The sequence below is a fragment of the Amblyomma americanum genome, chromosome 11 (assembly GCF_052857255.1).
Source record: "Amblyomma americanum isolate KBUSLIRL-KWMA chromosome 11, ASM5285725v1, whole genome shotgun sequence".
In the NCBI taxonomy this organism is placed as follows: Eukaryota; Metazoa; Arthropoda; class Arachnida; order Ixodida; family Ixodidae; genus Amblyomma; species Amblyomma americanum.
Window position 1 is genome coordinate 61422197 of NC_135507.1, and position 21337 is coordinate 61443533.

Genomic DNA, 21337 nt, shown 5'->3' on the forward strand with positions numbered 1-21337 from the left:
GTTATTCCACATGCGTTTATATCCAGTTGAAATGAGTGCAAAAAATAATAAAGTCTATAGAGGAGTTCGCTGCAGCAATTTAAAGCACGCTTTTAACACTTCGATGCCACTTTCTGCAAGAAATATTGCCTGTGGAAAAAAATTCTCTCAACTGCAGGTGTTTTACAAATATGTGGAAGGCATGCGTTCTCATTCATCAAATGATTGAGTGCTGGTTATGGCCGCATTCGATCGAGAAGTTGACTTGCGGTCACAGGTGTAGAGGTCGTCTTGCCGTGTGTGTAATTGTGCACTCATTTTTGATAATGTCCACGCCATGCGCAGTCGAGCATCGAATTTCAGTCGCGTCCTAGCCTCAAGCCTAAGCGACATGTGCTGCATGCAGCGAGTTATACTACACGACCCGCTACGGCGTGCAACGTTTGCGTCAATATTTTGTTACGAAGGTGGTTTTCATGGAAAGGAAATGGCGCAACTACCACTACATTGGACATGTAAGCTATAGCAATCATAAATCTACGGCACCACCCGGATAAGATAGGAAAACTTCTAATGTCCAACAGAAAGAGGATAACCAGAGGGCTAGCCGCCTAGACCACGGACCAAAGGTCTTGACTCTCGGCGGCGGCTTCGGCCAGTCGGACGACTTGAAGCTGAGTCTCCGTGTCAGAGCTAAGTAGTAAGGTCTCCCATCGATCTTTAGTCTTCATACCTCGTCTCTCCCGGGGGATATGAGGACACTAACATAGTATGTGGTGCAAGGTTGCTCTATGTTCGCAATTTGCGCATTTTTAAGAAAATTTCCCTGTGTACATAAGACTGCAGAGGGCCAGGTTTGGAAAGATGTTTGTAACCGGCACCAGTTGATGGCTTGGTATCTGGTCGAGGATCTATCGGCTGTAGAAAGTCTAGCTCGTTGCAAAGGATAGTGCTGTGCAATTTCTCTGTATGCCACCATGCAATAGACCACCTCGCTCTGGTCCACCCGGAAGAAAAAGCCTCGGGCGAAATCGTGGGCCTTCTCATTACCAGGCAGGGATGCATGTGCTGATGTCCAGGCTAGTGTAATTTTTAGGTCCTTTACACGACGGATTAGCATTGTATTCGTTAAAGAGGAGACCCGGCTTCTGCTGAATTTTACTATGGCACCCGGGAACGGTGTACGACCAAGGCTTCAGTAGAATTTTCTACAAATCTTGTTGAGAAAACTGTCGCCACATTTCTCTCGTCTTTCACTGCCACCCTCCTCCCTTTCCGAACGCCACAGTTCGGGTGTCCACCGAGATACGTGAGACAATTACTGCGCCATTAATTCTCCTCAAAAACCAAGTTCATTTTATTGAGGTCAGGAAGTGTGGATGACCGCAGTCGGCGGCAATGAGAGTCAGATAACCTATGGATGTATTAGATAATGACATGGTAGTGTTATCAGTATATAAGACAAAGTGAGTTGATGCCTCATGGCACACTTCTCGTATAATAAAAAAGACTAATAGAATTGGGAAGGTCAATAATATATAGTATTAATAGTAAGGGTCAAAAAAGAGCCCTGAGGAATACCTTGGTTAATAGTTTTAGCTTTAGTTTTAGGGTGGTTGGTTGTTGGGGAAAGAAAATGACGCACTATCTGTCTCATATATTGTTGGACACCGTAGAGTATCTGTTACGGGTCCAATGGACTTATGTTTGGATTTTTGGAAATGTGGCGGAAGGTTAGAAGGTTGCTTCACTTCCGCCACCGGTTGGCCCAGTATTGCACTGCCTCCGGGATCGGCCTTGTCATTAGCGCGTCTTTACCATCCTGTCTTTCTATCCCATCTTTACACCCTCCTACCATCTGCACATGGTAGCGATTGTGGCTCGGCTTGAGCGAGTGGGCAGGCCTGTGCACTTTCCTTTTCTTTCTTCCTGGCAAGATCGACAGACAGATTGTTGGGCACCTGAATCGCGCCGTAAGGAAAGGGATAAAGGGGGGAGTGAAAGGAAGAAAGATGTGCCGTAGTGTAGGGTCCCGGAATAATTTTGACAACCTGGGGATCTTTAACGTGCATTTACATCGCACAGCGCATGGGTGCATTAGCATTTTGCCTCCATAAAAAGGCAGCCGCCGCGGTCAGGCTCGAAACCAGGAACTCCGGATCAGTAGCCGAGCGCTCTAACCGTTGAGCCACTGAGGCGGGCTGTTAACGATCTTGCAAATAGCTTTTCAGCAGTCGCGACAGGGGACCTGTTATTGCATAAAATTGGGGCTTTTTAAGCAGTATGAAGTGATTAATCATATCAAAAACTTTTTGAAATGTAAAAAAGCTAAAGCCAACAAATTCGCCGTTATCAGTACCTTGCTTGATAAAATCAGTCAAAGAGATCAGAGTGAAGTTAGTCGATCTGCCAGACCGAAAACCAAATTGATGGGTGGAAATTATCTTATATTTATCTAGGTAATTGTTTAAGCTTTGAACTCTCAATTTCTCGGTGATCTTACTTTGAGAAGATAAAATAGATTTGGGTAGATAGAAATTAATCGTCTGGAACCTTTCTTGAACCATCGGATTGTCTTAAATGTTTTGTGGCAAGCAGGAATAAGGCCAGTCTTAAAATAAGATTAATAACATGACAAAGTGGTTCAGAAACCAGATTGGCTTCAAGTTTAAGGTGGCAGGAAGATTTCTTAACTAATTCAGGGCTAGAGCCCTTGAGACCAGTAATCAGCAGTTCTATTTCACGAGGGAAAACAGAAAAAGAAAACAGGATGTTTAGAGCGCTTTATGTTTATTTCTGAACTGAGTGGACAACTATTATGAGGCGCAGAAAGGAAGCCACTTAAAGCATTTGCAATGTCGTATGGCTTAGTGTAGTCTTTGTCACTGAAATTTCCGTAAGGAGGCTGTTTGCGTTGGGTAAATTGAGGAAGTCACTCAAAAGTTTCCACTGCTTTTTAGTCGTATCATTTTTATGTATTTGTTGCTCATAGTAACATTTCCTAGCATGTTTCACTAGGTTATTTAGGACAGTAACGTATTTTTGGTAGCATGCAGCTTAAGAAACATTTAAAGGCTGCTTCTTGTTTTTATACATTTTCTTTGCGTTGCAAGGATCTTAATAAACTCTCTGTCAGTCATGGATTGTGGAGAAATTCATAATTCTTTCTACAATTTACTGATGCTGCACTCTCTGATAGACAGATGAAAAAAAGGCGGCAAAAACCTTCCATTGCTTGCTCCGAATCGCTCGATGCAAACCACGGAGACCGGTCTGTATTACTGGTAGCACTTACAAAGTCTTCGCTATTTAATCTGGAATTGTAAAAAACTGAACACGAGGGATGGTAAACTCATCGTGCGAAATGAAAATAAGAAAATAATCCGTTATATCGAGTTCGATGACCCCTGAGTGTGGTGAGGGCAAACTATTCGTAAGTACATGGTCGATTAATGAGGTTTGGTTTAGTTTGGTTTATGGGGGTTTAACGTCCCAAAGCGACTCAGGCTATGAGAGACGCCGTAGTGAAGGGTTCCGGAAATTTCGACCACCTGGGGTTCTTTTACGTGCACTGGCATCGCACAGCAAACGGGCCTCTAGAATGTCGCCTCCATCGAAATTTGACCGCCGCGGCCGGGATCGAACCCGCGTCTTTCGGGCCGGCCGCCATGCGCCATAAACACTCAGTCACCGCGGCGGCTCTCGATTAATGAGGAAGATCCAATTGGGGTACATCTGGCGGCAGCATTTATGGGTTCAATCGTACCTGAAACCACTTAGACCGTCAATATAGACCCGCCGTGGTGGCTCAGTGGTTAGTGCATTCGGCTACTGATCCGGAGTTCCCGAGTTCGAACCCAACCGCGGCGGCTGCGTTTTTATGGAGGCAAAACACTAAGGAGCCCGTGTGCTGTGCGATGTCAGCGCACGTTAAAGATCCCCAGCTGGTCGAAATTATTCCAGAGCCCTCCACTAAGGCAGCTCTTTTTTCCTTTCTTTTTTCACTTCCTCCTTTATCCCTTTCCCTACGGCCAATTATCATTTCTTATTGTGTAAATAGTTTGTACATATTACTTCTCCCCCTATCCTCTCTTCCTGCCCTCTCACCTCTCTGATTTCATTTCTCCATTCTGCCTGCTATCCTTTATTTCCGCTGCCCCAGCTCAGGTGCTTCAGTACCGATGGCAGATGCAGGGGCTAGCAAAAAATCTTTTCCTTCCTTTATACTAATATTTTTAATAAAACCACTACCACCACCATTAATATTATTCAATATAGGAACCAACACTAGTGTTTTTCGATCTTAAAAGTTAATATTAATGTCTCCAAGAAATATACATTCTTGTTTTCGAAAGATATATAGTTTATTTAATGTGGCGTCTAGCGCAAACAGAAACTGAAGTCTTGATGATGAAGGGATACAATAGACGCAGCCGAGTTCCAACTTACGACAGGGAGCGGAAAAGAGTGAGTGATTGGCTTGCATCCAAACTGATACGCATTGCGTTGTATTTAGAGCGAGGAGGGGGAGGAGGAATAAACATTTCATTGAAATAGCGGACTGAGGTTCTTGCGCGTGAAGCCCCTCTTCCAGGGCCCCACCGGCTCTAGCTGCTCATTCGGCTTGGTTCAACGTTGCCTGCTGGCTTCCCAGGTCCTGCCGGGCGAGTCGCGCCTCCCATGACCTTTCAAGTTCGTTGCGTGTGACGAGGGGTGAGTTTCCCTCTGCTGGTCTTTGCAATGCCAAGTGATGTGTTTGAGGGTTGGTGTGTCGCCGCACCAACGACAGCAGTCATCGTATTGGGACGGATGCATTTTGCTGAGGTTGTGTATGTTATGTGTTGGCTTGTAGGTGTCTCCAGTCTGGATTGCCAGCGTTTGAGTTTAGGGTGCGGTGCATTCAGAGCGAGATGTGATCTACGCTTGTGTAAAATTTCTGGGTAAATAAATATTGCAGCATCCCCATGGCTGCAGGATGGGGGATTGCTGAATTCTGGAGTTTAAAATGTAAAACCAAATAGGTTGGCTTCAGAATTGGAGAGCCAAGTTTCAAAAATGCTAATGAAAGAAAACGAGTGCTGAAGTGAAGTGATAAAATTATGGATAGATTCATTGTTTTTCTTCAGGCTGCGTGCGTTGAAATGGATAAGAGAATGAGTGCTGAGTGCAAAGATATGTTGAAACTTATCAGGAGATAGTGGAATGCTCAAGGGGGATTCAGCTGCGTCAGAAGCCATGCAGCAGCAAAACTTGGTAGAAAAGCTCAGGGTTTGTTTCCGGGCTGCTCCGGAGGATCTGGAGGTCTGTTTTCGAGCTTATGCGGAAGACCGTGCTTTCGTCAGTCTTACGCGCAAGAATACGACAGTTGTCAGTCCAGAGATGCTTCCATATCATTTCCTCCTTGAGCAGCTAAGCCCTGGCAAACAGTTTCTTGCTGCCAAACCTGAGGTGCTCAATCACAAATACTGAGACAGATGAAGTTACACGGGAACCCAGTTTGGTCCGTTGTGTGGTGACTTTTACGTGCCTTGCGCCCGAATTCGGTTTTCTTTCCCTTTCCCAACAAACAAAGCGAGCAATGATTGTATTTTCATTTTTGTTTTTGGTGGCTACACGATGGACTATGTCAAAGTCAACAGAGTCGATAGGGCACCCAATGTCGTTACTGATGCTCTCCAACACTTTTTTAGCATCCTCTCCTTTAGTCACAGGAACTTCCTTTATTTCCACATAGTTGATCATTGAGTACTGTTCGAGTTCTACAACCCTTTTGAGGAGCTTTTCATTTTCATCTTCCAAGACTGCTTTGCTTTCATTGTTTCAGTTTCCGTATTTAATTCGACACTGCTGAGCAAAGAAGCATTGTCGTCTCCATCAGGAAGGAGTCTTCAGTTCCTAAAGAACTTTTGCAATGATCTCAGTCACCACTTCCTGAAGTTTTCCTTCAAGTGTCTAACTCTTCAATTCTTTTTGCGAGTTCGACATTCGTGGGCATTTCCAACGGGTTTGACGAGGAACAGAAAGGACAACGGCACCTGGCAGCACTTGCGGCAAGAATAAAGAGGCGAAAATAGAGAAACTTAAATTCATCAAAATTGCGAAGCAAGTTAACGAGTTATCGAAGCTTGCACAAAACTTAAATACTGCTAGAAAGTGATGAAATGCCGAAGACGGGTCCTTATATAGCTGGGCTTTCCTTTGGAGCCCTTTGGAGTCGTGTGCTTCATCGATGCAATGAAGCACACGAGGATATGGTTGCGCAGGCGTAGATGAGGGATAGTCAATTCCAGAAAACAACTTGATAATGGAGATTGAATCTTCAGGGCCAACAGCGAAGCAAGTCAGTCGATACTAGCAAACCTGTGAAGCAAGTTCAAAAATTTAGCCAAACTTGCAGACGCCTAAAATGGTTTATTTTAAGTTTTGTTTTTCTACGTAACTTTTTTTTTATATATTACTATCATTCATTGTTATTTTTATTTTTATCACTTTTATATTTTCTTTGCTTTTTATTCTGTTTTATTTTCACTTTACTTGTTTTAGTTTTGATGGCTTATTTTGATTGACAGGTGAAATGGACACTTCTTCCGATTGGACAGCCCCGGCGGACTCGTGAGGCAAGTAAGGCTTTTGCCTTCATAGCGTGACGTCATCAAGTGTGCACCATGTCACACCATATCAGACACCATATCGGTATCACAGGAAAAGGTACAGCACAAAAAACAGGACTAGAGGAGCAGACATACACAGGTCTGTCCGCTCCTTTAGTCCTGTCTTTTTTGCGCTGTACCTTTTCTCCGAAATGTACCGACTTCCCAGATTGATACCCTTTTGCATATACATGTCGTTCGTCTTTACACGTATTCACTAGTTCCTGACCTTAATGTGGCGCCAGTTTTCCCCAAACACTCGTAGAAAATCGGGACGTAACCGTTTGTCTTACTGCGTTCCATGTGAGTGATACAATTTGTGTGGTTGCATATAGATTGCATGTGCTAGTCAAGTTGGGGACAAGCCTAAAAACAGGGATTCGAACCAACAACATATTCCCCTTAAATTGTGTGCCTCCCTCGACTCTTTACATCTCCTTTGAAGGGATCTGTCGAACCTGATTATAACTGTGACGCAAACATTCGTGGCACACCGTTTGTGTGATACAATTCAACTCGTCATTGTCCCACTGCCCTAGGCGCCAGTCAAAAAAACATCGCCATCGAATGCCTTCAATGCCAACGCTAAAACATTTCATCAATCGCGAGGCATACTTTTCTAATGTTCTTAAAATATCAGCAGGAAAGTAAACTTTTTTTTGCACAGGCAACCGTTTCTGCAAAATGCGCATCGAAGTGTTAATAGCTGCCGAGATACTACGCAGCGAGCACCTCCAAAGACACTATTTTTGTGCATGGATTTCACCTTGATATAAGCGCATGTTGAAAAAAAAAACTGCATATTCGTTTTTGAGGAAAGAAAATGATGAGTAACTCTCAAATAACTCGGTGGACACAAGAATGGCACCGTAAGGGAAGGAATAAAGAAACAGCAAAAGAAGAAAAGAATGAGATGCCTTAGTGGAGGGTTCCGGAAAGAAATTACTGTCGACTAGCTCCGCTAATCCATGATTTACAAAGGAAAAGCTCTAGGAGTTCGTTGTGTTCACTGGCGTTTGCGTTGACAAAGTTCTAGACGCCGATGATTTTGAGGAAAGGAGGAGTGCATAACTGGCTCCCTGGGTGCTCCCTCGGTAAGTGGGCGCCTCATTTGCGCCTTGAGGTACGTGGAGGTGCTGAGAGAGAGGTGTGTGCAGCATGCATTAGCGCTGACAACGTTGTGGGAGACACTCGGCACTGCAGCAATAGACCACAACGTTCATTAGGTGAAAAAACTCGTGCGATAAAACAATAACTGCTACCTACCAAGGTGGCAGCATGAACGTGCTGCCTATGGAATGTGCGGAACGCAAACAAGGCAGCTTTTACAGCGAAGCTGTATACCTATATCGTAAAAATTAGTTTTTTTGGAAATAAAATGGAGCAGCACATCTCTGACATATTGGTACACACCTGAACCGCTCCGTAAGAAAAGGGATAAAGGAGGGAGTGAAAGAAGAAATGAAGAAATAGGTGCCGTAGTAGTGGTCTCCGGTATAATTTTGACCACCTGGGGATCTTTAACGTGCACTGGGATCGCACAGCACGCAGGCGGCTTTCCCGTTTCACCTCCATCAAAACGCTTCCGCCGCGGTCGGGTTCGAACCCGACAGAATGTATGATAACGACGCCTGCAAACAAACCGAAGCACGTTCCTTCTCCCCGCCTGCGTTTCCCGGTAAAGATTACAGTTGTGCTTTCGTGTCGTTGCCATGTCGCCAAAAACACCAGGCTAAAGAATGAATGCAAACAGCATCTCTCCTTTTAAAACAGGCATACGGCATACAGCTCAAGTAGACACATTTAACTTGTTTCTGGTTTCACATATCATAAAGCCATGTCTGAATTTTAAAGTGACATCGCATTAGGTAATTGGGTGTATTTTTTAAGCTTCGCTGTCCAACCACCTTCGCAGCGTGGATTAGAACCGAATTTTTTTTTTTGCAGTGACACCAATGCCACGTACATGAAAGCAAGATTGAGGTGTCCACTGACCCAGGCAGCCAGTTGTGCCCCTTTCCTTTCATGGGAATGAACACCTCCAACATTCTCAGCGCCAATGAACCCAATAAACTCCGGCAGCTAAATTGTTGCGATTCATATTTGAGGAAAGTAATGGCGTATTAATAATAATTGGTTTTGGGGGGCAAAGGAAATGGCGCAGTATCTGTCTCATATATCGTTGGACACCCGAACCGCGCCGTAAGGGAAGCGATAAAGGAGGGAGTGAAAGAAGAAAGGAAGAGAGAGGTGCCGTAGTGGAGGGCTCCGGAATAATTTCGACCACCTGGGGATCTTTAACGTGCACTGACATCGCACAGCACACGGGCGCCTTACCGTTTTTCCTCCATAAAAACGCAGCCGCCGCGGTCGGGTTCGAACCCGGGAACTTCGGTTCAGTAGTTGAGCGTAGCAACTGTTTCACATATCTCTGTGGACATCCCAACCACGCCGTAAGGGAAGAGATGAAGGAGGGAGGGAAAGACGAAAAGAATAAAAATTAAAATAATAAAAGGTTCTGGCAAAAGGAAACGGCGCAGTATCTGTTTTTTATACCGTTGGACACCTGAACCGCGCCGTAAGGGAAGGGAGAAACGACGAAGTGAAAGAAGAAAGGAAGAAAGAGGCGCCGTAGCAGAGGGCTTCGAAATAAATGCGACCACCTGGGGATCTTTAACGTGCACTGACATCGCACAGCACACGGGCGCCTTAGCGTTTTTCCACCATAAAAACGCAGCCGCCGCTGTCGGGTTCGAGCCCGGGAACTCTGGATCGGAAGTCGAGCGCCCAAACCACCGAGCCACCGCGGCGGGTGAAACGAAGATATTGAGAATTGAAAGTTGCATATTGAGGAAAGGCGCTGTCAGGCGCAGCGTCGGAACGCCTGTAGCTCGGTGCAAATAGTGCCGCACGCGCAGTAGTGACTTGCGAAGCTTATCCGAAATGCACCGCTGACTAGCTTAGTAGACCCGCCGTGGTGGCTCAGTGGTTAAGGCGCTCGGATACGGCTCCGGAGTTCCCGGGGTCGAACCCGACCGCGGCGGCTGCGTTTTTATGGAGGCAAAACGCTAAGGCACCCGTGTGCTGTGCGATGTCAGTGCACGTTAAAGATCCTAGGTGGTCGGAAAAATTCCGGAGCCTTCCACTACGCACCTCTCTCTGGTTTTATCATTTCACTCCCACTATCTCTTCTCTTACGGCGCAGTTCAAGCGTCCAACGATACATGAGACAGATACTGCGCCATTTCCTTTCCACAAAGACCAATTAATAATATTATTATTGGCCTAGTATAGCGTTCGCTGCAATAATTTTGACTACCTGGGGATCATTTACGGGCACTGATATCGCGAAGCGCATGGCTGCCTTTTGTTTTTCGCCTACATTGAAACGCAGCTGCCGCGGAAGGGTTCGCACCCGGATACTCGGGATCATTAGCCGAGCGCCTGATAACGTGTCGGAGCATTGAAAAGGACAGCGCACGTGCGCGGCGGGCACAGTTGTGTCGTCTTTAATGCGACAACTTAGCTGGGCAGCCATACTAATCTGGGCTTGCAAACAAGATTAACCAAGGCTAACCATCCTATGCCTTAGCTCTCGCCACGTATATCTCGGCATAGCCGAGCAAAGCCACTGCCAATTTTCGCTCTCTCTCGTTTCCTGATCACTACTGCGCATGCGCCACTAGTAGCACCGAGCCACAGGTGCTCTGCCGCTGCGCAGCGCCGCGCCTTTCCTCAAAATCCAACTTTCGAATTTCAGTTTTCTCTGGGGATCTGGCTCGGGCTGGACCTGCTGCTCACCCTCGGCCCTCCGCCGCCCAGGAGTGCTCTGCTGTGCGACTCCCGCGCCGCCCTCAGCCGCCTGCAATCTAACGGCCGCGGTACCCCACTAGTGCGGGAAATTCGCTCGCGCATCGAGGGCCTCGCGCAGAGAGGTTGTGCCGTGCGTGCACAGTGGGTGCCCGGTCACTGCGGCATCGCAGGCAACGAAGAAGTTGACCTCGCGACCGCTGTACACCAACTACCTGCCATCGATCTGCCCCTTGCGCTGGAGGACGTACGTGCGGCCATCCACGACGATCTCCGAAAGCAGCACCCCGACCCACGCATCGCGGGAGGTGAGCGCATCGACAGTGTCACCGGCTGTCGCGCACTTACACGGTCACAACGTGCAATGATCCTCCGCGCGCGCATTGGCTGCGTGTGGCCCGGGGAACGACGGGTGCGTCACGGAATCGTGACGAGTGATGTGTGTGACGGATGCGGTGCAGTGGAAACACTAGAACACCTGCTCCTTCACTGTGCCGCGTTCGCCGATGCTCGTCGCGATATGCTCGCGGCCTAAAGGGCGCAGGGCATACTACCAGACTCCATCAAGACGCTGTTGTGGCCGCAGGGCAGTGCGCGCATTAGTGAGCGAACTTTGGTGAGCCTCTGTGCATTGCTCGAACACACGGGCTTGACGTCCAGTCTGTTCTCCGTCAGGTAGTTGCACGCAGTGACCGAACGCTCCGCGAGTACTACCTTGAACGATTAATAACTGGACGCCCCACTGCAGTTGTTACCAACACAGTGCTGTGCGCGTGTGTGATTTAATTCCTCTAAAATGAACTAATTACGTGCACAACCTGGACAAATTTCTTATTGTGTAAATAGTTTGTACATATTACTTCTCCCCCTATCCTCTCTTTCTGTCCCCTCACCTCTTTCATTTCATTTCTCCATTCTGCCTGCTATCCTTATTTCCGCTGCCCCAGCTCAGGTGCTTCAGTATCGATGGCAGATGCCGGGGCTAGCAAAGATCTTTTCCTTCCTTTTTACTATTATTTTTAATAAAACCACTACCACCACCACCTTTCCTCTTTCCATCCCACCTTTATCTTATCCTTTCGGGTACAGTGCTATTTCTTTTCCTCAAAAACCGAACAAAACACCTGACCTGACGGCGTTATTTGTTAATTTGTTAATTTGTTATTTTTATCTCTGTCTTAACTGAAAGTCATTCCAGTCTACATATCACCCCATGAATCCCATGAACCTAATGAACGCCGGCAGCCTATTCCTCCAGTCGCCTTTCTGCCACAACGTTTTCAACGCCATCCCATGCTATGCACGTCTCTGTCACCATCGCCATCTAGCATTTACGTGGTCAAAATGTTTTTCCAGATACCTCCCATACAGCACCTCTTCCTTCCTTTCTTCTTTCACTCCTTTCCATTACGGCGCCATTCGGGTGTCCACCGAGATATGTGAGGCAGTTACTGTGTCATTTCCTTTCCTCAAAAACCCGTATTCAATTTTTAAAGTTCAAGGCCAATTGGTAGGATATTTGTTTATTACTAAAGTCAACTTTCGTTCTTGTTTCGTACCCGCTACGGTGGCTCAGTGGTGAGGGCGCTCGGCTACTGTTCCTGAGTGCCCGGGTGTGAACAAGAGCGCGGCGGCCACGTTTCGATGGAGGCGAAACGCTAAAACGCCCGTGTGCTGAGCTATGTCAGTGCACGCTAAAGATCCTCATGTGGTTGAAATTATTCCGGAGTTCTCCACATCGGCACGTGTTTCTTCGTTCACTCCCTCTTTTATCCTTTCTCTTACGGGGCTGTTCAGGTATCCGCCGAGATGTACAGAAACTCGCCATTTCCTTTCCGCAAAAACCAGTTTGCACTTTTCTTTCGCTCAGTGGTTAGGGCGCTCGGCTACTGGTCCGGAGTTCCTGGGTTCGTACCCGCCAGCGACGGCTGCGTTTTTATGGAGGCGAAACGCTAAGACGTCCGTATGCTGTGCGATGTGAGTGCACTTTAAAAAATCCCCATGTGGTTGAAATTATTCCGGAGCCCTCCACTACGACACCTCTTCTTTCCTTTCTTCTTTCACTCCTTTCCATTACAACGCCGTTCGGGTGTCCACCGAGATATGTGAGGCAGTTACTGTGTCATTTCCTTTCCTCAAAAACTCATATTCAATTTTTACAGTTCAAGGCCAGTTGATAGGATATTTGTTTATTAATAAAGACAACTTTTGTTCTTGTTTCGTACCCGCTACGGTGGCTCAGTTGTGAGGGCGTTCGGCTACTGTTCCTGAGTATGCGGGTGTGAACACGAGCGCGGCGGCCAAGTTTCGATGGAGGCGAAACGCAAAGACGCGCGTGTGCTGAGCGATGTCAGTGCACGCTAAAGATCCTCATGTGGTCGAAATTATTCTGGAGCTCTCCACAACGGCACGTGTTTCTTCGTTCACTCCATCTTTTATCCTTTCTCTTACGGGGATGTTCAGGCATCCGCCGAGATGTCGTACAGAAACTCGCCATTTCCTTTCCGCAAAAACCAGTTTGCCCTTTTCTTTAGCTCAGTGGTTAGGCCGCTCGGCCACTGGTCCGGAGTTCGCGGGTTCGTACCCGACAGCGGCGGCTGCGTTTTTATGGAGGCAAAACGCTAAGGCGTCCGTATGCTGTGCGATGTGAGTGCACTTTAAAAAACCCCATGTGGTTGAAATTATTCCGGAGCCCTCCTCTACGACACCTCTTTCTTCTTTCACTGCCACCTTTATCCCTTCCTTTACGGCGCGGTTCAGGTGTACAACGATATACGGGACAGATATTGCGCCATTTTTTTCCCAAAAACCATTTATTATTATTATTTTCTTTCGTATTCCAGCTTTCAGTTGCAATGACTTTTTTTCAGGCGAAAAAATGTTGTAGGTTTAAATCGACTCTAAACTAAGACCAAATCGGGTTTCGATGAATGAGATTGTGTTCTAAAAAATTCAAATTAATAGAAAGCAGTAAAAATTGTTTTCCAGGTGATAAGAGGAAGTGAAGTTGGTGCCCCAGATATCTGTACGCGTTACAATCATCCGCACTGACGGTGATGAAAATGTTTATGTGGTTGCCAACCGAGTCAACCATTCTCCACAAATTCTACAATCTAGCGTACAGAGAAACCAGTTGTCTTTTCTGTTTATAGAAGATTCTTTTGCGTTTTTTTTCATAGCTGGAAGAATACGCCAAAGCATAAAATGGGAAAAAGAAATACCGGAAAATGTCGTTGAAAAAGAACGACCGCGTGGCTAATTAGTTAAAATTGTTTGGTTGCAAAATGATTGTACTACCATGTAGTTCCACACTTTGCCGTGAAGATTTATAGTCTATGGTTTTCCATTCTCTTAGATCATCTTGCGGGAAGGATTTAAGAGCGCCACACTTTATGAAAACAAGAGTTCGTGGCGCCATGAAAAACCTACACTATATCACATAACATGGGCATGTCAAAAGCCAACGTCATTCCAATTATGCCAGACCCAAGTGCGGAGCAACGGGAGGGAATGCTCCCCAGCGACTGCCGCGATGATAAGATCGGTCTGATACGGAGCGCTCAGCTGACGGCAGCATCCAGCGGAGCCCTGCAATATTGGCGACCAACCGTTGTGGAGACGGACTCATCTGAACCGCACAAAAGCACTTGCGCAAGAGCTCAATAAAGTTATCCTATCCTATCTTAAGAGTGTTAACTCTTTTTCATCACGTTTCTGGATATTTTTGGGTCCGCTACCACCTCCATCGACAGGAAATTCAATAAGCCCTTTAGTAAATCGATATAGCAACACAAAGTTTTGTTGATGGGGGTGATAAGAAAACTCCATTAACCTTAAAAAGTCTATTACGTCATAACTACCTTGTCACATTACTAAGTTTGATGGCTTATTACTCAGTAACTATAGAGGTCATCATAAAAGGATTTATATATTTAGAATCTTCTAGAGGGATAGAATAGGCAAGGCAAAATAGCGATATTACCTGCTGAAGTTAATATTTAGTTGTGGTTAGGCTTAATTATAATAGCTTATATATAACCGAAGAAGTCATGATCTAACTTATGGAATATCCGTAATGGGCTCGAGGAGTATAACATGTGAGACACTAATATCGCCTAATTACGTTAATATTTAAGTAAGGTTAGGCTTAATACGGCGGCCGTGACGTCAGCGCTCGGCAGCTCTCAATTTCATACCTCATGGCGACCGGGCACCTACCGCCTTGAGGTAGAAAAAAAATGGCCCTCCAAAGAGTCGAAAAACGTTCTCGCCCCAAATTTTTCATAATATCCGTCCTGAAGGCTGTAGGCGCCCGCTCGCTGTGGTTAGGTATGTAAAAGTAGCCTTATCACGTGGTAATACATCGCATGAACGATAGATGGCACTACCATACAGCTAACGCTCGTTACTTCAACGTCTTCTAGACAGTAACGGCATCTTTTTTTGTTGTCTAGTTGGTGCATTACTGGAATTGTTCTTTTAGCGCACAAAGACACCACAATTAGGAACGGACGTGAGAGGTCAGAGCACTAACAACTTGGTTTTTATTCACAGCTCGCTTCCTTTTATACAGGAGCTGCTCTTATCAACGAAGTAAACGAAAGTACTCCGCGTACGAACATATCAATTTAGCTGATATTCCATCGTCGCAAGAGGAGGGTTACAAACTTCGAGTGCTAATGCTGCGCAAGATATTTGAGTTCTATCTTTGAAGGCAAACATCCACGCCTGAAGTAAACCGGTGGCTTGAGCTAGTTGGAAACGATTTGAAGAACAAAAACAGCGCAGAAACATGGACAAGAAAGAAAACGGGACAGTCCCGTCTTCTTTCTTGTCTCTGTTTCGGCGCTGTTTTTGTTTTCATGAGGGGCTCCTCCACATGAACTTTGTGATTTCTTTACTTGGCGAAACGTGGCCTCATTGCTCCCTTACAATCGCTGTTACGCGTTTCAGTTTTTCTCACGTCAGGCACTTTTGTTATTCTATGCAGCACGATTCTTCGTCTTTGATCCTGCTCTTGTAGTCTCCGATGCATGACAACACTTCTTCCTCACGATTTGCGCAACTTAGCAAAGTGGAGAGTACTTATTCAAAAAGAACAGTGCGAAAGACGCAGACGAAGAAATTCAAAACACAAGAGAAGCCTACCAAATGAGAAAAAGAAATTGAGCGTCAGAAAACCACCCTGCTTCTTCGTGATAGTGGGGTTGCCTATCTTGACCCAACAAAGTAACACGTTCCTTGTGGTTTTGTTTTCAGTTGCTGCCTTTTTCGTTATATTTGTCTGTTTCATCTGATTATACTTTAGTTGAGATTCAGCGCTTGTCCTGCGTTTTTCTACCCTTCGTCCCCGTTTCTCGCGCTGTTATTTTTAAATATGTATAACCAACTCGCCCGCCTAGCTATCGGGTTGTGAGTACTATCACGAACATGGAAGAAAACGGGATGCACCTTCCCCGTTAGCAACATATCTCGGTTAGGCGTACAATATCCCCGTAATGCGACAGACAAGGCGGGCGCCAGTAAGACCAAAGGCATGCCTTGAGAATTTTTCCTGTGCTGAAAAGGGGCGTAGTAAAAATTGATAATTGGTATTTTGGGAAAGCAAAGGACGCGGTAACTGTCTCGCATATTGGCGGACACCAGATCCGCGCCGTAAGGAAAGAGATAAAGGAGGGACGGAGAGAAGAAAGAAAGAAAGGCGTGTTGTAGTGGAGGGATCCGGAATAATTATGACCACCTGGGGATCTTTAACGTGCACTGACATCGCACAGCACACGGGCGCCTTCGGCGTTTCGCCTCCATCGAAACGCTGCCGCTGCCGTTGGGTTCAAACCCGGCTACTCCAGATCAGTAGCCGAGCGCACTAACCACTGAGGCATCGTGGCGGGTTGTGCATAGTATTCGGGCAGTTTTCTTGTTTTTATGCATCGAATTATGTCGATTGACAAAGTTGTGGACCCTGATCGTTGGCGGATCGCTGTTGCGTGCATGGCGTTTTGATGGCTCCAGCGCTTATTAATGCGAAAGCAATTCCAGGATCTGGCGACAGGGTCGCGTCAGCAAAGCGTGTCACTAAAATGTGTCCACAGCGATTGTGATGATATCATAAGAGATAGCATCAAATGGATGGTTGTGATCGATGGAGGATGATGTGATGATGATTCGAAAAACATTTATGTCAGTAGCATGTTTAGTTAATTAATAAACGGTACTAATGTCGAAAAACGTTGAAGTAGCGCGTTCGTAAAATTTGTGAGTGGACTTTGCTCCGACTTGTTATCATATGTAAACTCTGATTTAAACGCCACTAGATTAGCGCAAATATGTCTAACGGTTGTTCCTTCCACTTGAGGCGTTGATTAGGACGATTGTTTCAGTGGAAAAGGACAGTTTTGAGCAAAAGATATAGATTCGGGACTGCGTGCGAGCTTAGCTGCTCTGCCTCAAGGTGAGGGTTTTGATGGCAAAGCACGCTTCACAGGAGGATACTGGCACCTGCTCTAAAAGTAAACGGGATGCGGGGGAAAGAAAAAAAAACAAGTGTGAACATGTGAGGAGCGAACATGCATTAGCGGATGCTGACAATGTCAGGGGGATGTGTTTCCTGGCAACGCATTATTTTGTTTGTTTTCTCGAAAACAGGCTTCGCCTAAACCTTTGTGATCCCTGACCAACCCTGTCAGGGAAAACACGCCAAGCACAGTGGGAACGATTAATCTATACAACAAAGAAGAAAAGGACGCGACAGGGCAAAATAACGTATACAAAAAGAAGCACAGTAATTAGAGGGAAGCATATTTAAGAGTACTCCGTCACCAACCAGGTAAATGTCAATGAAAAGAAATTTACACATTAGACAAATATTGAAATTTGAAAGCAAAACTCAGGCTTGTTCTATGGTGGCAACGCGAGAAGTTACTTTCTCTTGTATTTTGACGCGCTTTTATTTACACAAGACAATCTTCTATACAACAGTTGCATGCAAAATATTAGAAGAAACACGGGTATTATGAACTGTGTTAGACCAAAAAGTAGCTCATGCTACCAATTTTCCTGTATAGCTATGTGTGCAGTGTTCTACACACTAACATATTTTCCTAGATGACTATAACTCCCGAATAACGTCCCACTGCAGCATGTCGTGGACGTACTCTGCGAAAATTTTTACCTTCAGACCCGCTTAGCGCTGCTCCCATTTAATCAGCTGTGCAGACTGACTGCAGATGTGGTGAAAACGAGGCGTAGATAAGCAGCGCGAACCGTCGGGTTGCGAGAATTTGAAGACAACGCTATTCTTTGACAAATGCATAGGAAGTATTGCGTTCTTAAGGTGAGCGACGGGAATATCATGGGAAGAAGTATCGATTTTAGAACGGAAGAAAAGACCGGTTCAGCAGAGACATCCATAAGAAGTGCCACCGAGGCAGGCATATCCAGGTTACGGAAGGTCAGTTTCAAGGGCAGTTGAAAAACTATATCTCGAGTTTAACAAATTGTAGCTCACAGATGTGTGCAGCCACCTAACATTAATTTCAAACTATGCAGCACTAAAAAATTTTTAATGCGAAAGCATTATATGGCGTGGGAAGTCCGGCGTTGTCTTAGTTGTCCAGTCCAGACACTCGAAAAACGCACGTACCTCTACATCATCAGGAAAGAACGAAAAATAAAATTTATTGCGGTGTGGCTTTCAAAGCCAGGCTGGCGCGCACTGATCAGCTTCGATAGCGACTTCGTTAAAACACGGCGCGCCACTTTTTTTAACATGCTATTTATTTAAGTGATGCAATGTTTCATGTACATGAATTATGTGAACTCCATGAGAAAAACAGGCAAATCAAAACGATGCATATTACGGCACACCTAAGCAACCCAGTACTAGAAAAATGCAATGAATAGCACTGCACTACGAATGAGTGCCACTTGGGTTCAAACTCGGTCTGGACATATGCTTCTTTCGCAAAAAGAACAGAATCACAATGTCGTCCTTCATGCGTGTTGTCCTGAGGCTGTGTAGTACAATTATAACGAACATGTCTAAGGAGTCATCAATAAATGACACTGTGGTCAGATATTGTGCGAAATGACGTGTTACACAAGCCCTTTTGCAATGTCCGTTGTAAGATATCCGAAAAGTGTATCGGATATTTTAAGATCATGAAACAATGCTCAATACTTTCTGCAACATCACAAAGGCGGAAATTTACCGTAAGAACAATGATTCCCTTTTTCTCTCACAATGTTTCAACAGCCAGTGTGTCACTCTGTAGCTTATAGAAAAATGCCTTTGTAAACGGCGAGAAGGGCATTTTACATACTCTTCAGAGTACCATCTCCCGGTAAACCAAAATAGACAGAGCAGTACATAGATTGAGGGAAAAGCATGCAAAACTAACTCCTTGTACAACTGTTTGCTCGAAACTGGAAACAGGCCTCGGGGAAGAAAAAACAATCCGGAAAGGAACAGCAATATACACCTCATGCATTAATCTCTGGAAGCATGGAGGAGAACTAAACAAGTCCCGCCCGCGCTTAGAGTTTGAAAAAGGTCCTTGCGACTCATAGATTCAAAAGGCGCATCCCAAACAAAAGTGGAGAAAACTCTGTGAATACAATGCATAAAAAGCCTTGTGCAATTAATAACTTTAAGGACATAATAAATTTTAGTGGAGACAAACAGATTACAAGCTGTCACCCTCAAAAAATTTCGACACAAGGGGGACAAAAGTTGGAGCATAGTGCTCAAGGGTTTACACGCGGTCTTTCCACTAATGCTCACTATGCTTATAGGCACTCAAAGGGATGCTAAGGCGCTTCGATGACCAAAGTGTCCAATGGATGCCAGCATGTTTAGGAGGCGTAGAACCCTACATTATCAACCACAGAGAGCATAACTCTTAGAAAGATTGTTCGGAGCGCCTGACACTGAACGAAATTCAGAGAACATTTTCCTTCCAGAAGCGTATAGAACAAGAACTAGTAAACAAGTCCTTTAATTTTAATACGAGATATATCAAGCAATATTCGATCCATAAAATGCTCTGGCCGGGAATTTAATGCCCCTAAAATCGACGGACAGCGTGAGTCATACATTTTGTTGATAACGACAAAAAACGTGGAAGGTTTTTGCACAAGACTAATGGAACGCCTAATTGATTTTGATCAGTGATGTCACTCAATTCATATTAAATAAAGTTGTGATAGCATGCAAAGTAAACAGAAGAAACTTTTTCTTTGTAATAAGTTTATACCATCAACAGAGCCAGAATAGAAATGAGACGCTAGAAACACTCTGAGCCTTCAGACATCGCTATCCGCTCTCAAATATCCTTGGTGGGTACCATTCGGCACTCCTCTTTGAGACACAGCAGTGATTGACCTAGGTATATCAGCCAAAGGCTACGCACGCGCACACTGAAGAGGCAAAAGCTTGATGGCAACCATATCGTCTAATGTGGACAGGACTGGTGTTTACATTTTTTCTATTTTGGGCTTGGTTGCTTATTTAGAGTGTTCGTGCTTGCGGAGCAGGGTTCGAGTCTGTTCCCGTGGAGGCGTAAGCTCTGGATGACGCGAAAGACTCTGCCTTGAAAACGGGTGCCGCACTCTCTAATAAGCTTCAGGTCTGTCCAGGAGAGCTCTCCACAGTACAGAAAAGATTTGGAGAGGCTGAAAATTAGCAGCCTAAGAAACGGGGGACGCCAAATAGGAAGGAAACATTGCCATGCACTAACGTGCTCAAAACGAAGAAAATCTACGCTGAAAGAAACCATCGATTACCAGCTGAAGGAAATCAGCGTAAGCTTAGAACAAAGACCAGCTTTGAACAAAGAGTGGTCGATTAAAAGTGCAATCATCGATGAGCCGCGAGAAGGTCGTTTTGTCGGATGATTGTTTTTTATAATTATGCCATTGCAGGAATGTATTCAAGCCCTGATGTATTATTAGGGAGCTACATTTCATTATTTTAAAGTTTTGCAGCTCCAAATTATCAACAAAAACTAAGCACAGATATCACGCTTGATTACCATGCGCAAAGCTTGTGCGTCCTCCGGCAGTATGCGCATGTTCAGTGGCCTGAACTAGCTACTACTTTGACACTTACAATAGGATTTGTGAGGTGCATTCTGCCCTTTTTCCAGTTCTGGCCTTACAACATATATAGGATACTGCTGAAGGCAGGAATTCTGCTATTAATATGACAAATGCTATCGTACGAGGATTTGCTGAGTCCTGCCAATGCGCGGGATTTAGGTAAAAAAATGCTTTGGTTCATTTACTGCCAAAGGCGCTAACTTAAAAGCGGGCACTTGGTCATGCTTTTTAAAACGGCAGTAACGTGCTCAGATTATGGAAAAACTCAAGCGCGCGTGGCAATCCCATAAAAGGAGAGCTTGCCGCTGCGGGCGAGGTAAAAATCAAATATTGCGGACGCTAGCATATTTACCTCACAAATTTCCCGACAAATGCCCAACAGATTTCCTGATAAATGCTTGTTTGTCATCGTCGTTACAAGATCGACGCTGCTTGAGCTGGACAGAGCACAAAATAGAGAAAAAGGGTAGCGAAGAGGCAGGAAATAGTGAGAGCCAGAGCAGGGAAAGATGTTACTGTATGTTACTGAGCAGATGGGTGGGGGGAGGCGGTGTTGTTGGGGAAGACCCACAAGGAAGTGGGGAGTGCTGATGCGGAAAGCTAGTCTTGGCTTGGCGCACTCGTGGCGATGATTTCGCTTCAGTCACATGGGCGAACAATGCTGGGCAAAACCTCGAGCAAGCATGATGCGCGTAAGCGAAGCATCCCGACTCAAAAGTCTGAACAGGCTGCATCAGCACCACCGCCAGCTGCGCAATCGCAATGGCATTTGGTCAAAATATTTGTATCGGCGTTTCTTC

General features: G+C 45.4%; 1 pseudogene; it reads left to right on the plus strand.

Moving 5' to 3' along the window:
- The first annotated feature begins 1623 nt into the window (after positions 1–1623).
- LOC144111698 (U2 spliceosomal RNA) lies at positions 1624–1784 on the plus strand (annotated as a pseudogene).
- The last annotated feature ends 19553 nt before the right edge of the window (positions 1785–21337 follow it).